This window comes from Armigeres subalbatus, chromosome 2 (assembly GCF_024139115.2).
Source record: "Armigeres subalbatus isolate Guangzhou_Male chromosome 2, GZ_Asu_2, whole genome shotgun sequence".
NCBI classification, from domain to species: Eukaryota; Metazoa; Arthropoda; class Insecta; order Diptera; family Culicidae; genus Armigeres; species Armigeres subalbatus.
In genome coordinates this window covers 167,154,452-167,173,092 of record NC_085140.1, presented here as the reverse complement: position 1 = coordinate 167,173,092, position 18,641 = coordinate 167,154,452, and the positions used below count along the sequence as shown (strand labels likewise).

The 18,641-nt window shown below is 38.6% G+C and overlaps 2 protein-coding genes across 7 annotated transcripts in view; both read left to right on the top strand.

Moving 5' to 3' along the window:
- The window catches only part of LOC134211135 (sodium- and chloride-dependent neutral and basic amino acid transporter B(0+)-like), a 727,874-nt gene that overhangs the window by 248,137 nt on the left and 461,096 nt on the right, over positions 1–18,641 (top strand).
- Positions 1–18,641, top strand: part of LOC134211134 (sodium- and chloride-dependent neutral and basic amino acid transporter B(0+)) — a 343,203-nt gene that overhangs the window by 248,424 nt on the left and 76,138 nt on the right. For 3 of the 6 annotated variants that reach the window (XM_062687772.1, XM_062687771.1, XM_062687769.1), the window contains exon 1: positions 17,021–17,428. The exons of 2 other annotated variants lie outside the window; for them this stretch is intronic. The gene's annotated coding sequence lies outside the window, so the exon portion shown is untranslated. Of the gene's footprint in view, positions 1–17,020; positions 17,429–18,641 lie in introns of those variants that run through there. One more of the 6 variants, XM_062687770.1, reaches the window with a different exon arrangement.

Below are 18,641 nucleotides of genomic sequence, written 5' to 3'. Positions count from 1 at the left end.
TTCGGAAATGTTCCAATCTCCATCTCACCGAACATATATTCATCTCATCGCGAAACAAAGAAAATGAGAAACAAATCAAATACCTTTCCATTGCTTTGTTATTGATCGGATGAACATCGGAGCCATGAAATGAAGTTCAGGAGCCGTTCCCATAACTATTTATATTATTTTTTTTTAATTTTCAAATATTTCAGAGCTAATCCAAAATCTAACAATCAATTCAATCTGAATTTTCTGAATTGTATAAAATGGTATGATTTCTTAGAATTTATATTTTACAAATATTGAATTGTTTAAATGAATATCTTAGGCGGAAAAAGATATTCTTTTAAAGAAAAAAAAATGATAAACATAGAGCAAACGCAAAAAGAAAGTCACAACAGAATTTTCTAATATTGGTAAAAATAATTAATATTAGATCACATTTTTAGTTAAAATCTCTTAAATTAAAAAAAAACCCAGATTAATCCACCTAGCGGTGATGGTGCCTTTCTCGTTTCTTTCAAGTGAGTAATTTCTACGCACTTTTGGTGAAAAAAAAAGTATTTTGACCATAACTTCTGAGCCTATAGTCCGATCCGGCCAATTTTCAACAGGAAACAATTGGACCGGATTCTGCATCGAATGCAACTTCTTGCGAGCAAATCGGCTGAGGGTACATATGCAGGGCTGGTAGCGACCGATGCCGCTCAAAATAGTGACCAAAGATGACGAAAAAAGGGACCAAATAGTGACTTTCAGTTACAGAAAAAGTGACCAAATAGTGACTTTCAGTTTCAGTTGCAAGTTCGATGAGACGAAGTCAAGCGTTTTTGGATCGAAGAAGAATCTTTTTTCAAATTATTTGTGACGGAAAACATCTTTCACTTGCCACTCTTTTCTTTTAGAACGAACTTAGAAGAGAATCAAAATCGTACACGCTAACTTATCTACTCAGTGACTAAGTAAAATTGTATTGCCCTCTATTGCAAATCAAATTTTAACGTAACTGGAAGTGAGCGAAACATGGTTATTACTTATAAGACCTGTTAGCTTCCCCGAAAATGATTTCTCGGCAAAAATCTGAGTGAATGAGAATGAGTTAAAATAACGATCACTGGATTAGCTGAACACCTACTTAAGAAAGATGCAGAGAACTCTACGATTTGTCATAGGTGTTACGGAAGAAAACATATTTTATTTACTAGATAAAGATTGTCGCTGTCGTCGTTGTCCGGAACATCTTTTGCTGGCGAGGATAGGGATCTAAATGTCAATGGAGGAAAAATACATACGATTTGACAGTTAAGTGCCACACATGTTTCGGACAGCAGAACAAAGGGAACCGAAGCGACAATCTTTATCTGGTAACTAAAATATCTTTTCATGGAAGTATTTGGAATCTTTAATGCGAAAGGAACAACAGTACGGATCGTTTTGATAGAAAACAAATAAAACATTATGAAGATTGTACAACAAGCCTGGGATTGTATTGCTTATAATGCCGGACTTGCTGTGCGCATTCATGAACGATTGGAATTCAACAGCGCATGCAATCTTCAAAATTGGGGATACTTGATCTTCTTTCTATATCTATCAGTGAAGATCATTTAGCATATTTTGGCATTGTGCTGTGAAAAAATGATAGCATTTGGTCATTATTGGAAGAAGTTGTTCAAATTTTGCGTGGCCACTAAAAAGCATCTTTAGGAGGGACAAAACACAGTAAATAATAGAGTAAATAAGGTTATCAATAAAAAAATAGCTCGCCACATAATGATCATTTGTCTAGACAAGACTCTATACTCTAGAGGATCTTAATACGCTATAACAATACTACTTTAGTTTTCGGTAAAACTGGGGAGTATCAACTCTCCCAGGGGTCAAGTCTCTCCACCTTCCCTTACTATAAAGTTTGAGTTTTTATAGGCAAGTCTCCTGCTTGCATGACTGTATAGCAATTATAAAATTTGTGACGTAGAATACCTTTAATTAGCTACTGACGAAATGCCAATAAGAGCAGCTAGTGAATGGGTGGCTTCCCCCCGTAAAGCTGGTAGATCACTTTTATAGCCAACGGGGGTGACAATGGGTCTGGGGGTGAGAATGGGTCATCGCTCTCACCGGCAGCCTGGAGGCCGTAGAGCAAAATCGTTCAAAAAGGTCTCTTATATTTTAGTCTTCTTGCCCTCAGATGCATTCAATCTATTCTAAAAGCATTCTAAGTAGATGAAACAGTGACCCATTCTCACCCCCATTTGACCCATTGTCACCCCCGACGACGGTATTGTTTTATTTACGGTGTAAGATCTACCAAACCGAGCCCTAGCTTAAACCATTTTTCAAACTAGAGCAATAAGTTGTGGTATTTCAAGGAGTTATCGTATTTAGTCCTCTCTACCAATTGCAGTTTTTGAATTAAAAAAAAATAACTTTACCCTCAGACTCAAATTCCTCTCGTTTGAGGCTAAATTGTATGCAGAAGAAACAGATTTTCTAGCAATTAGTTGTAAAACCAGGGCCCATCGACCTAGGCTGAACTAACTGCTGGAAAAAGTTCGAGTTAGGGTTCTATGGATGTACTAACTCTTCATGAACTGGTAAACAATGGTAGTTCGAGGAACACACGGAACTTCTTGTTACTGAACAACTTCTCTAGATTGAAATGGTCTTGTAGATAGAGTCAAATCCCGGGGTTGTAGCTTTATCGGTGATATTCTAGAAGCAAGACAAGGATGTGGCTAGGGCTCCGATGCATGGCCAATTAACAGTATTACTGTTCTGTTTTCTCAAGGAAAGATTTGATAAGGGGCGCGCCTTCAATGAGATTGCTCTCTGTGAAGGGTCTAAATAGCGGGACCGTAATTTCATTTCCGCCATGAACAAAGCATCATCTGACAGATACATAAAGCTAAGTTTAAAAAATCCTAGTCTATAGTTTCAATATAGTTGAAAATAGTGACTTTTGGCGAGAAAAAGTGACTTTAGTGACTTGAGGTCGAAAAAAGAGACTTTTTAGTGAATTTTAGTCAATTGGACAAGATTCTACGTCGAATGAAACTTGTTGCGAGTAAATCAGCTAAGAGTAAGTGCCAAAAAAGTGAGTAAGAATTTTTCTTATAAAAAAATATATTTTGGCCATAACTCCGAATCCCATAGTCCGATTCCGCCAATTTTCAATACGAAACAATGGGACAAAATTCCGCGTCGAATGCAACTTATTGCGAGAAAATCCATTAAAGATAAGTGCCTGAAAAATGAGTGAGAATTTTGTACGTGTTTCTTATGTAAAAAAATGAATTTTGGCCATAACTTCGAAACCCATAGTTCAATACAAAACAATGGGACAAGATTCCGCGTCAAATGCAACTTGTTGCGAGCAAATCGGTTACGGATAAGTGCCTAAAAAATGAGTGAGATTATTTTGCGCACACACATACACACATACGCACACATAATATTATTATTACACGGACATCACCTCAATTCGTCGAGGTGAGTCGATTGGTATATAACACTATGGGTTTCCGGGTCTCTTATATAAAGTTTGTTTTTGGGGCGAATATATAGCCTTTACGTATATTTTGTATACGAGAAAGGTAAAAAGGCAAAAAAATAAACTTTGGCCATATCTAATTTAATACCGATCTGTTTAATTTTCAATACGAAACAATGGAACAAGATTCTGCGTCGAATGCAACTTGTTGCAGGCAAATCGGCTAAAAGTAAGTGCCTAAAAAATGAGTGAGAATTTTTCTTGTCAACAAATGTATTTTGACCATTACTTCGAATCCCATAGTTCGATTCGACCAATTTTCAATACGAAACAATGGGACAGGATTTCGCGTCGAACGAAACTTGTTGCGAGCAAATCGGTTAAGGATAAGTGCCTGAAAAATGAGTGAGAATTTTGTACGTGTTTATCATGTGAAAAAGTGGATTTTGGCCATAACTTCGAAACCCATAGTCCGATCTGTCCAATTTTCAATACGAAACAATGGGACAAGATTCTGCGTTGAATGAAACTTGTTGCGAGAAAATCAGCTAAGAGTAAGTGTCTAAAAAGTGAGTGAGAATTTTTGTTGTAAAAAAATATATTTTGGCCATAACTCCGAAGCCCATAGTCCGATTCGGCCAATTTTCAATACGAAACAATGGGACAAGATTCCGCGTCGAATGCAACTTGTTGCGAGCAAATCGGTTAATGATAAGTGCCTGAAAAATGAGTGAGATTATTTTGCGCACACACACACACACACATACACACACACATACACACATACACACAGACATCACTTCAATTCGTCGAGCTGAGTCGATCGGTATATAACACTATGGGTCTCCGGGACTCCTATAAAAAGTTCGTTTTTGGAGCGAACATATAGCCTTTACGTATACTTTGTGTACGAGAAAGGCAAAAATATAAATTAATATTACAAACTTAAAAAAAACACCTAAATAAAGACTAAAAAAATGATAAAGACGAATTTCTTCGCCAGATTTTGCCAGATTTTTAATTTGTAGCATTCCAGACTTTTCCCAAAAAGTAGTGACAACCCTGGCCATCTACAGGCACAGCAGTACATTTTCCAGCTAACCGTAAGCATTTAAAAATTCGGTACGTGCGACTATAACGTTGTCACAGTGTAAACATGCTTTATACTGGCTTATATAGCTTTACATTGCCGAAAAGGCAAATTATAGTGCTCATAGTTACTTTGGGTTTCCGTCACTCAAAGCTCCAATATATCGGCACCAACATATCAATTTTTTCAAAGTTTTTTTAATATATACCTTCATTAAGTAGACTTTCAGCCCAAGGCTGGCTCGTCTCGTTTCTCAAAGTTCCTATACGTATGTGATTATTACAGTTGAATATACCATTACCAACATTTCAAAAGGTTTTTTTGCAGCTGTAGTTCTCAAATCCCGAATTCAAAAACAGTTTGAATTGTCCAGAATATCTCAAAACTGTTTTACGATATCCGTTGATCTCCCAGGAGGAGGAATGGATATAATTTAACGGATATTGAAGCTTTGAGTACCGAAAAGAGCTTCTAAGCCGCTGTAGATCTCAAGTCCCGAACTCAAGGTTGGTTTGGATTGCCCAGAATATCTCATAACTATCTTACCATATCCGTTGACCTCCCGAGAGGTGTAATGGATATGTTTGAACGAATATTAAAGTTTTAAGTATCGAAAAAAGCTTCTAAGCAGCTGTAGATCTCAAGTCCCGAACTCAAGGATGGTTTGGATTGCCCAGAATATCTCATAACTATCTTACGATATACGTCAACCTCCCGGGAGGTATAAGGAATATAATTGAATTCAATTGAAGCTTTGAGTATCGAAAAGAGCTTCCAAGCAGCTGTAGATCCCAAGTCCCGAACTCAATGACAGTTTGGATTGTCAAGAATATCTCATAAATATCTTACAATATCCGTTGACCTCCCGGGAGGTGTAATGGGTATAATTTAATGAATATTGAAGCTTTGAGTACCGCAAAGCTTCTAAGCAGCTGTAGATCTCAAGTCCCGAACTCAATGACAGTTTGGATTGTCAAGAATATCTCATAACTATCTTACTATATCCGTTGACCTCACGGGAGGTGTAGTGAGTATAATTGAATTCAATTGAAGCATTGAGTACCGAAAAGAGCTTCCAAGCAGCTGTAGAACTAAGTTTCCGAGCTCAATGACAGTTTGGATTGCCCGGAATAATCCATAACTATCTTATCATATCCGTTGACCCCCTGGGAGGTGCAATGGATATAATTAAACGAATATTGAAGCTTTGAGTACCAAAAAGAGCTTCTAAGCAGCTGTAGATCTCAAGTCCCGAGCTCAAGGATAGTTTGGGTAGCCCAGAATATCTTTAAATTATCTCACGATATCCGTTGACCTCCTGGGAGGTGTAATGGATATAATTGAATTCATTTTGAAGCTTTGAGTATCGAAAAGAGCTTCCAAGCAGCTGTAGATCCCAAGTCCCGAACTCAATGACAGTTTGGATTGTCAAGAATATCTCATAACTATCTTACAATATCCGTTGACCTCACGGGAGGTGTAGTGGGTATAATTGAATTCAATTGAAGCATTGAGTACCGAAAAGAGCTTCTAAGTAGCTGTAGATCTCAAGTACCGAACTCAAGGACAGTTTGGATTGCCCATTATATCTCAAAACTATCCCACGATATCCTTTGTCCTCCTGGGAGGTGTAATGGATATAATTGAACAAATATATTGAAGCTTTCATTTTCAGCTATTTCATGTCCTAAACTCAAGGAATGTTTGGATGCTGGGAGCTGCGGATAGAGTCGAAACGAGTGTCAAAAAATCTCCAAAGTAAACTGTCAAAAAGTATCCATCGCATCGAGAGAGGTTTTGAGCATATTGAGCGGACTCGAGAGAGTCCACGTATAAATCAACTCATACTACCTAATTATGACTCATTCCGAACACCTTTAATTTTTTTGGTGTTATGCTAAATAAATCGACGGATTCAACATAAGTGAACGGTATGAAATAATTTAACATTCGGACCGTTAATTTATACGATGCAGTAAATTGACAAAACCTTTGCAATTGATTTTATAAAGATAAGCATTATAATTCATTGTGAGAAAATCGAAACGTGTACATTGAACACTGAGAGGAAATTTGTTGGTTTCAACCAAAATATCTTGAAAATTGAATTCGATCGAGTCCGCAGCTCTCAGTTTGGATGGCCTAGGGCATCCAAGGAACTTAAAAAATAGTTTATTGAACATCACGGTAACTCTACGGATACGTTTGAATAAAAATCTTCCTTTGATACAATACAATCCGCTATCAATACACCTAAAATTTTCTCTTTCGTAACTTAACCGTGTTCATGCCGTTCTAGGTTATCGTAGGGCCTTGATCGCCCATGTCTGATATTTTTCCCTGATAGGGGAGTTAGTTTCAAGCAATTTTGCTGAAGAGAGTGTTCACTTTTATCCATCGTGCGATTTTATACATCTATTTTTCTGTTGGGGACGTATATGACCCCGTGGGCCTGAAAGGGCTTAAGAAATCTTCCAGAAATATCTCTGTATGTTCTCCTAGAATTTGCACTTTCATGAAGAATTCACGTCGGAGTTTTTGTGGGAATATCCGAAAGAATTCATAAAAGATTTTTGTGATCAATGTATGAAGTATTTCTTGAAAAAATTCGCAAAGGAATTCCTGGTTTGAAAGTCAAAAGAAATTTTTGTTCAATTTTTTGAATGAATCAATGTAACCCCCCCTGCCTGACAGTGATATTATGTTACTGTATTTGAGTTCAGAAATTATATAATTGTAATACTTTTTATTGGTTAAAATGGAAAAGTAGTAAAACCATATTGAAACAATCTCACCAAATTTTTCCACTTGCATAGAACTGACCACACTCTATCCGTGTTGCGTCTGAGAAACTTAAATTAAAATGCACCGCATTTTGGCAAACATGCATCACTCATCAACCGAAAGGATGGATGGTCCTCAGCAATAATATCATTTTTTACTAAAACAGTTCTTCAAATAGCTACAGCTTTGCTTTATTTTGTTCTTTAGATTTCACGCCAAATTTTATACATACGACCTATTGTTCCTTCAAGCTTCACTTCTTTTGGCCTTTTGGCTATTTGAACTTTTGTCATAGACTCGTGTACATTCGTGATCCAGGAGTTTCTGGAGAATGTATCTCAGGTGAACATTTGATCCGTCATTGACCGACCCTTGCAAAATCCGGCTTGGCATTCGCCGACGAAGGTCCTCAAGCGGTCTCTAGAGCCACAAAAACATATCTATTCTGCATGGCTCTTTAATTTGTTGAACAAAATACAGGACATCATTTTAGGTGCCGAATTAAGAAGAGATATCCTACCTTGCATTTGAAGCATGTTATGACGAGAAGTCCCAGTTCAATTATCTATTTTCAAGACCAAAGTCAGAATTCTATTAAAAATATGACGATTAAATTGACACCTAAATATACTCAGAAATTGTCAAAATTTACAATTCATATAAACCTTTTTTGCTGTTGATTATGATCAGCTAAACTAACCCTTATTATTATACAAAACACATCACTCAAACTACAAATGGGGCTAAGCGGAAACTCGATGACCGAGTATAGTTGATTCATTATTACCATCAGTAGTGTGGGATGGCGATGCGCATAATCATAATGATCGATAAAAGTTTGTGTTTTTTTTTTCGGAAGAGTCTTTTTGGTGGTGATTCAATCCACCGCATGAGGATTTAGAGTCTGCCTTTGATGGTTGTAATCAACGATCAACTAAGGCTCTCATGTGGACGATGGGGCAATCGTCCTCTATCTCCGGCATGCTAATGGAAATGCGTGATAATATGTGAATAACGATTACGTAAGTTTCTCATAAACATTTATGGAAATAAGAAAAACATGTTTCACACCCCAAAATACACGTTCCGCTGAAGCAGAAATCAATTGATTCAAGAATAAAACGATGCTGATGATTCGTTCCTGGAAGCATTTGAATGCAACCGGAGTTAATTTATTTGATCAATAATGCGGGTTATACAAGGAATGAATAAGAATTGCCAAACTCAATTTCGAAGCGCAACGGATCCGACCTCCCCGTTTTTGAATCGGCCTCAAGATGATAAATCTGCATATATGCCATAAAACCAGCCAACTCAAGTATGTGAATGTGACACCGACCGAAGACACCCTGCAGCATGCATCGAATACAAATTGTCTCATCAATATTCCCTTGGCAAACTGGGTTTCTGGTGTTGGCTTAATTCTTCAGGTACAACCACCAACCAACAACGACGACGACGGGCGGTGGTGTGACCCAGTTGCATTGGGAAAGAACCAACGAAGCCCCATCAATGATGGCTTATTGATATTCTGACTTGGAAAGAAAGAACACAAAAACCGGGCGCAGAAGTCGGTTTTGTATGGGTCACTGCTCGTCCACCACACCGCGCCGTTGTTGTGATGGCAGCTTGAAGTGGGAAGGCAATCTATGCCAATTCTTTAGCAACTGTTCACCATGCACTGGCGATTTCAACATTTTCCAACCACATTCACAATTCTTTGTTGTGAATTCTATACCCTGCTCAAGAATTTATTTTGGCATTCTTCGAATCAACGGCAAGTTGTCATATTCATTTTACGATAGGAAAAAAATTAAATGAAATCCAAATTCCTATGTGTACCAAAATGTTTTCTTTCATATATTTCAAAATAGGTTTGGCTGTTCTGAGAATCGTGATAAAAATATCACGTTGCAGAAATATATTTTGCAAACTTGAATGTTCTGTATGTTAATCGTTTATTTCACAAATTTGAATTGGAAATGTGCACTGATTTTATGAATAACTAAATAGTAACAAACTAAAACGTTTATTAATTATAACGTAAACCTTTAAACATCGTTCAACTGTACATAAAAAGCGAGACAAATTAGCTTCGCAACGAACAGCAAAACCGTTCAGCGCACCTTCCACATTCATATCGTATCATACCTCTGTGTGGAGAATGCACGCTCCTTGCCTCTCAGTCAAACACCGCAGCCAAGCTCGCCCAGGCAAGAAGTGTTGAAGTACGAAGTTCAACCAACCATGCAGTCTGTAAATCATTTGCATACACGGCAAGGTTTGTTTGTAAGCTGCCCATTCAAACAACCCACCCGCTGCCACCTACCCCAGCGAGTATGAAATTAACTAAGTGCAATGTAGCAAGTGGGCAGATGTTGACTGTGGGATGTACGAGAAGCGAAAATCACGATATCCGAGAAGAAGAACAGTATCGATCATCGTAAGATATGGTTTGTTAGCCCTATTCAGCAAGTGGTTGCTGCTAGGCATGGTGAAGGTAAGATTCAATGAAACACGATCCGATTGAATTCTAACTGACCTACGTCGGACCGTTCGTTGGGTGAGAAAAGATGGTAAGAAAATTACGCAAAGAGAGTCTAATGTTACAGATCTTGGCGTAACCAATACGACCGATTGCACACCTCCCATCCGTCCTACAGTTAAATTATAAAAGGAAGAGCCTTCTGAAGTGGCCATCAGCGATAATATACATGGCTTTTAGACCTCTTCATGTTTTCAAAAAGTATCAAAAATTCAACCGGTCAGCCCAAAATCACAAATCTTATGCTAAAATAAGTCTCCTGTCAAATTTTCAGGTATTTCGAATAAAATTTCGAGGTGGCTCAAGTTGATTAAGTGTTTTCAGGAGATTTTCAATATTGAAAAAATCTAACAAGATATATACACGTCAGAAATCATCGCAACAACCTCTGAAAGGAAGCTTTAGGTGTGCTCTACAAGTCTTGTGAACTTTGCGATTCGTTCCGTTTACTGTGATTTTCAAGCTTTTAATGGCATAAAAACACAGTTTCCCTAAAAAGCCGTTGTTCTAAAAAAAATCTTGAATTTATTATTTGAAAACATGAGGAGGTCTAATGGCTATCTCTTTAAGTATTTCCAACACAGTTTTGAATGAAAATTATCAAGCTATTTTATTGGACTGTCTTCACTGTCATAAGACGAGTTAGTACTATTCCATTTAATTCCACCACGTTGAAATGCAAATACTTATTTCAACCTCAGCTGTAAGGCTGTTATCAATGTCTCGTACTTGACTCGACGAGTCTTACATTTGAGGTCGACCTTATCATATGCATTGGTTGTAGGGGTTCAGGAACTTTTTTACGATGCTGCTAGTTCAAAAAACCACTGCTCTTAAGATGCGCTATGGACGTTGTGTAATAGTCCCTTAAGAATTTCATAAAAGGTTTCGGGATTAGTTTGGCTGCTGAAAAACTCCTGGAATTTCAAGCATATTTTCTACATTTCCAAAGTCGTAGTAGTTTGTTGTTCTGTTGAAGAATGTTTCTTGGACTTTAGGGAACATTTATAAATTAAATAACTGAAAATAAATGTTGGACGCTCAACAATTCAGTTCTGTGGATCACACTCTGCATAAATGATTACTAAAAGCTAGCAGCACTCGAGGAGGTCAAGAGACTCCAGGGAATTTTTGTATGAACTGGGATGCATTAAATGTTGAAGGAATATCATTTATTTCTATGTCGGTAGGGACGAGTCTTTTATAATTATTAGTTTAAGTTTATTTTACTTACCGCCAAAAGATTCTAGATCTTTGTTTTTGAAGATGCGTGATATAATACCGGGCGGAAATATAAGAAGTTCCCCCTTCCTCTCTCACTCAATAAAAAAAAAAATGTCTGGTACCAAACCAGGATATCCTCCTGGTACAGTTTCTAAGACAACCCTGCCTGACAAATTTCTTTTCAGGAAATCTGGAGAGTTCATTTCGTTGATTCTGGGAACTCCTCTACCAGCGATTCTTTCTTCAGAAATTCTGGAGAATTACTCTTCCAAGAATTCTGGAAAATTCCCTTTCAAAGAATTTTAAGGCATTGCTAGAAATTTACAGACTTTTATTACTATTATTATTATTATTGACTTAATAAACATGCTTTTTCAATTCCAGAAGTTCAACACAAATTTTGAAGACTTCTTTTTTCTTTAATTCTGAGAAAATCACCCAAACAAGAAGTTCTGAGGATACAGCCCTTCAGATATTATGGAGAATACTTCCTTCAAAGATTTTTGGGAACTTTTGACCCCTGAAGACTGTCATTCTTTTTAAACTCTGAACATGTTGTTCTTCCTCAGAAATTTTAGAAAATTCCTGCTCTATGAATTCTGGGAAACTGATTTTCAATCATTCTGGGTTCTTTCATCTTCAAAAATTCTGGGGAATTGCCGAGGACGTACCTCATCAGGAATTATGGGAAATTATTCACCAAAAAATTAATAAATAAAGAACTGCCGCCTACCATCCCACCTCAACCCAGGAATTCCTTTTTTATGAATTATCTGGAAATCTTCCCCAGATATTTTGGAGGAATTCTTCACGAATGCTGGGAACTCGTTTTACAAGGATTGTGAAATATTCATGCTTTAGGTCCTTTGGAGAATTTATCCTTCAGAAACTCTGGAAAATTCCTCCTGCAAGAATCATTTCAACAGAAATCCTCCGGAATACTCATTCAGAAGTTTTTCAAAATATCAGGGCAATTCCTTTCGCATGAATTTTTCGAAGAAATTCTTTCTTCAGGAATTTGGAAAAAAAATCCTCCGATGGTTCAAGCGGTGGGAAGAAGCGGAAGAATTCTTTATTTAAGAATTTGAGGGATTTTCTTATTCAGAAGTTCTGAGGAATGAATAATACGTGTCTTAGAAAGGCCTCCCCGTTTGGCCGAATACCGTTCGACTGAATGCCATTTGGCCGAAGGCCACTAGGCCGAAAGTTTCTTGGCCGAATATACCGTTTGGCCGAACAGACCATTAGGCTGAAAGTCATTTGGCCGAATAGGTTATTTGGCCGAATAGGACATTTGGCTGAATATAACATTTGGCTGAATAGGACATTTGGCTGAATAGGACATTTGGCCGAATAGAACATTTGGCCGAATAGGACATTTGGCCGAATAGGACATTTGACCGAATAGGACATACAGCCGAATAGGACATTTGGCCGAATAGGAAATTTGGCCGAATAGGAAATTTGGCTGAATAGGATATTTGGCCGAATAGGACATTTGGCCGAATAGGACATTTGGTCGAATAGGACATTTGGCCGAATAGGACATTTGGCCGAATAGGACATTTGGCCGAATAGGACATTTGGCCGAATAGGACATTTGGCCGAATATGACATTTGACCGAATAGGACATTTGGCCGAATAGGACATTTAGCCGAATAGGACATTTAGCCGAATAGGACATTTGGCCGATCAGATAATTTGACTGAACATGTCATTTGGCCAAGCAGGACATTTGGACGAACAGTTCATTTGAAAAGTGAGAAATAAATGTTTGAAAAATGAGAGATCTAAATTCTTACTTCTCATTTCTTCTCACTTTTATAGTGAGCTGTGAGAAATAAAAAGTGAGTAGCAAGACGTCTTACCCACCACGTCCTAGAGAGGCCCTCTAATTCGCAGAGGCCGTGGGAGGGGTCGTAAAGTTCTTGGACATATTCCCTGCAGCCCCAGGCGAGGAGCAGCAGGGACTATGCTGCTCCTCAACCGGTTTCGTTGACGGCCGCTCGACAACGGACCAGATCTTTACTGTACGGTTAATCCTTCAAAAATGCCGTGAATACCAGGTCCCAACTCACCATCTGTTCATTGACTACAAGGCGGCATACAACAGTATACACCGCGTAGAGCTATGGAAAATTATGGGCGAGAACAGCTACCAGACTGATCAACTGTGCAAAACTGTGTGAAGATTTCGGGCGAACACTCCAGTTCGTTCGAATCGCGCCGGGGACTAAGACAAGGTGATGGACTTTCATGCCTGTGTTTCAACGTTGCGCTAGAAGGTGTCATGCGGAGAGCCGGATTTAAAAGACGGAGTACGATTTTCAACAGATCCAGTCAGTTTATTTGTTTCATCGAAAACAAACTACATGCTTGTGGGCGAAACCGATCGCGACAGGGCCCGCCTTGGAAGCAGTGTTACGATAGACGGGGATACCTTCGAGGTGGTCGAGGAATTCGTCTACCTTGGATCCTTGCTAACGGCTGATAACAATGTTAGTCGTGAAATACTAATACTCTAATTTACTTAATAATCTACCAAGAAGTTTTTTTTTTTAATTTTGACCAATAGAACATTGTTAATATGATTTTAGAAAATTGTGCTTAATACAAAATCTACGACTGATTTGAACAAAAGCGTTATAGAGATGTGTGAAAACCGTGTATTTGGTGTAAAGTAATAAACGAAAGCTGTTACTCCTTCACAAAGTCTTGTTCACAATTCTAAAAAAATTGCAATGTGGGATAAGTTTTTGACTGAAATATTTCAACAGTTGTATAGCGAGCTCAGTATTCAAAGGCTACTGCTCTTAAGACACATTGGTGGGTTCCTATAAATCGACATTTTGATAATTAAGGAGTATGTCTGAGAAGTCTCCTGAAAAAGCTGGTCTGAATAATCAAACAAAAAGCATTGCTACCGTTTTGAAAGTGTCTTGTAAAAGAATTTGAAATCTGAAACAAATAACATTAATTGTAAAACTAAAAGAAAAAAGCCAGGATTTTACGTTTTTCGCATATAACATGTGATAATATTGCATGTGTCAGTGTGAATAATAAATAGCGTTTTGATTGATTTGCAACGCCTTTGGAGAGAAATGAAACCATCCTTCTGCATTTTAATTTTGCAGTACAATCGATCATATAAAAATTATGCTGCAAAACTTCGCTGATAGTGAGCTTTAATTTTATCGGGAAAATTTTCAAAATGTCGGGAGAAAACCGCGAAAAACCCGGGAATTCAACATCTAATATTCACTGGCCACATTGCTGGTAGTCCTCTACGGACATGGAATATGGACAATGCTCGAGAAGGACTTGCAAGCACTCGGAGTATTCGAGAGACGGGTGCTTAGGATCAGCTTTGGCGGTTTGCAAGAAGACGGTGTGTGGTGGCGAATAATGAACCACGAGCTCGCTCAGCTCTACGGCGAACCCAGTATCCAGAAGGTAGCTAAAGCCTGGAAGGGTACGATGGGCAGGGCATGTTGCAAGAATGTCGAACAGCAATCTTGCAAAGATGGTGTTTGCTTTCGATCCGGCAGGTACGAGACGGCGTGGAGCGCATCGAGCGAGGTGGGCTAACCGGGTACAAAACGACTTGGCGAGCGTGGGGCGCACTCGAGGATGGAGAGATGCGGCTTCGAACCGTGTATTGTGGCGTCAAATTCTCTAAAACAAACTTTCCAAAATGACCATTTTTACAAATGTTCCGGATTATTCGAAAAGCCGTCTGGTGCCTACCTGCGGTCATTGATGAGTGAGAACTGCGCATTAACTTCAAGGTTATTGTCAGAAATGATCCAGCTGCTTTAGGATGAATTGTTAATGAATTAAATGTATATAATTAATTATTGGTCACTTGGCCCCGTGCACCTGAGCCTTCCATTTAGCTATATTTACCCGAGCCTTCTATCGAATCACTTTTATTATTTTTTCAATTGATGAAGAACTATTTTTTGAGGAATACATGGTTGTTTTTTTGCCAATTGGTCAACTGGCTAAAAAGATATCTCATTTTTACTAGATGTGTTGTACTTTTTACAACAATGTGAGTCCCAGAAGGTTAATGAACGCGTATCACTCAACCGATGATTGTTAGATTTTCTAACAATTCTGTATAAGAACCTACCAAGACCTGTATAAGAACTAGGCATATCCGAAATTGTTGGATTCTTATACACAAAATGTATGCTCACAAAGTTTGCAGAATTGATTACAGTTCGACTGGGGTGTTTATTGAAATATTTTGGCTTTTTCAGTCTGATATATTCAAACGGGTTTATATTTGCATTGCCCGACGTTTCGGCCCGTTAAAGACCCAATAAACGGGCCGAAACGTCGGGCAATGCAAATATAAACCCGTTTGAATATATCAGACTGAAAAAGCCAAAATATTTCAGTCTACAGAATTGTAAGAAAATCTAACAGTCACTGGTTGTGTGTAGCAATTAAGGTGTTCAGGAAATTAAGGTAGTACCCAGGTTTTTACACGGTTTGGTTTTAATCGTTTAAGACCTTCAGCGTCATTGAAATAATGAGTTAACCACACGAAAAAATTAAAAAATAAAACAAAGAAAATTCAGGGGGTATTTGCTGTGAAAGTTCAGGTTAACCGAGAAATTAATGAATTTCAACCGCTTAATAAAAACCTGGCTGTATATTGTTTAGCATCATTGAGCAACAACGGGTTGTATGCAAACACAGCTTAAGCAATCAACCTTCATGCGTTAGACACTGTCATGTGCACAAAAAGACAACAATTAATGTCACGAATAGTGACTTTGAAATTATTTCCTCCGACGCTATTAAACCTACGCCCAAATTACCATCGAATTAAAACGGCGTTAATCCATCCAGAAACCCACGTTGTCGTTCAAATCGGATTTCGCTTTGTCAGCCAAACTCGAATCGGTTCGCTCGCTGCTTGCTATATGTAAAGCACATACAAAAAACGTATACCACAGCAGCAACAAATTCTAAAGGCATTTAATGGATTGTTTCTTCCAAATGCTTTGTGCCCAGCGAAACACCTTGGCGTATGTGCTCAAGCTCATACCGTAATCGCGAGCTATGCGCGCTTGAAGTTCCGTGCATTCTGAATGAAAGTTATAGAAAACGAAAATCTAAGCGTCATCCGTGGGTAACAGCCGTAAAAATGCTTCTCAAGCTTTGTGCAGGCAACGGGTGGTTGGTAGCTAACAAAACAAGCTTAGGTTGGCGTGCGGTCCCTCCTGAGACTGGAGAGTTGAGAGAGCGTGCGACTCCAGTTGAGTTGAGACCTCAAGCACGCAAAGGAGAGTAGTAGCATACGCGCTTAAAATCAAGGGCTGCCAATTGTAAAACATATAAATTATGATTTCATGTTTACTAATTATAAATTTTTGTTTTTTATTTCAGGTATGTCAACGCGGATTCAAACATTATTGACTTAGTAAGTAGATAATAACAGGGCAGGTTCCAGAAAGAACATACACATTTGTCATCAACAGAATCTAGGAACAAGTTATACTTTTGAATTATTTTTCTTTGCGGTGTTCGGGATGATTAAGAGCTGATTGATCTTTTGTTTCAAACAGCACTATTCAATCATTTTTCACTTTAATACTAAAGTGAGTCAACCTAATTGCAATCAATTAAAGTATCACTGACTTCTGAGTAACTGGTAACTCTGCTCACCCACAGCTCGCCAACCAAAAGGTAGTCAAGCTGGAGTAAGTTACTGCGCATCCACCGTCGGAAACCGGTGTGGCGCAGCGCGGCGTCGATTGCAATGCAACCAAAAACAGCCGGTCTTCCGCAGTGAGCTCAGCTTTTTTCACCACACCGATTCAGTCTTGAGTTGAAACTTGCGTTATCTGGTGGTGGTCTGCTCCGGTGCGCGCGGCTTATCCGTTGATCGTTCGTTGCTTACTTTTGAGTTTGATCGCGCTCCATGGTTCAACAATGTGGTGCTGCGGGGGTTTGTTTTGATTGGCGGACTCCGGAGGTTTCCGTTTAATTGGCAGCTGGCTTACAGAACTGACGGCCGACAGCCTGGAGTTGTCATCACAAGATGGATTAACTTCGATTCGAAGCGTTGGAGAGATTGGGCAAGCATCTTTCCGGCTCAGTGACTTTTACGTGAATTATTATGGGATTTCTTTGTCCGTTGATATGGTAGCGAGAAAGAGAAAATTTGCTGGTGACATGGCTTCGGCGGACCGCGCTGAAGGACTAACGAAAGGTCAGCAGATCGAGCGCGGTGAACCTGTGGAAAAACGCTGAAAAAGTGAGAGTCGTTCAAGGCATCATCGGTACACAGAAGTGAGAATTTTAATTGTGAGCTTTATGAAGCGGAAAAATTGGCTACGGCTCGTGAAAAATGCAATCGGGGATGTCCAATGGTTTTGCAATATCTGAATTGATTCGTCAGCATTAGACATCCGTCGAGTGCCGTAATCGACCACTAGTGAAAGAGTGTTGCGGGGCATAATGGTTCGGGCAGGCTATTTGCGGCTCAAGCATATTTATTTATGACCGGATGAATACATCCAAAAGGAAGCGAAAGAAAACCGACGAGGCTAGGAGTGACGAAGAATAAACAGCATAATAGAACAAAAAATTAATAACGCCAATTAGGCAAAAAAAACGTACAGCATGTTTGTTCTGAATAATTGAGTAAAATGTTGAAATTGATTAAAATAGTTTAAAAGCTTTATTAATTGGCACACACTCGTTCATTATGTACATTGTACATTTTTCTCTTTTCGTAACAAAGTGCATGCAAAGGCTATATTATCACTCCCAATCTAAACTATTGAAAAAATGTATAAATGTAATCGATTCAAGAATTAGGTAGATGTCTATCATGATAATTAGACATTCCAACAGGAACTTGGCCTTTATTCCTCCGACTTTGTTCGCAAGGCTTACTGGAGATCCCATGATGATTATCCTACTTGTGAACAATTCTTTACATCCGCTAGAAAATCTAGTTCCATTGTTTGCCTTTCTCGTACACCAATGTGTAACGAAAAGGCTATATATTCACTCCAAAGACGATTTTGAGATAGAAGGCCCGGGCACCCATAGTTTTATATACCAATCGACTCAGCTTGACGAATTGAGATGATGTCTGTCTGTGTGTGTATGTGCGTGTGTGTATGTATGTGCGCAAAATAAAACTGACTCATGTTTTAGGAACTCATCTTGAACCGATTTACTTGCAACAAGTTGCATTCGACGAAGAATGGTTTCCCATTGTTTCCTATTGATGATTAGCTAGATCAGACTATTGGATCACAAGTTATGGCCAAAATACGATTTTCATACAACAAAACATGCTAAGAAAATCCCACCAAAAATTTTGAATATATCTAATGGACGAGAAAGCCACATTCACCGCTAGGTGGATCAATCAAGGGTTTTTTCAGTTGGATTTTTTCTCGACTCGCGATTGCATTTCGAAGTTTTGGTTAGTTGGAAATAAGAAGGAAGAGCAATATGCCCTAGCTAAGCAAAGACTGCTTTAATGTCA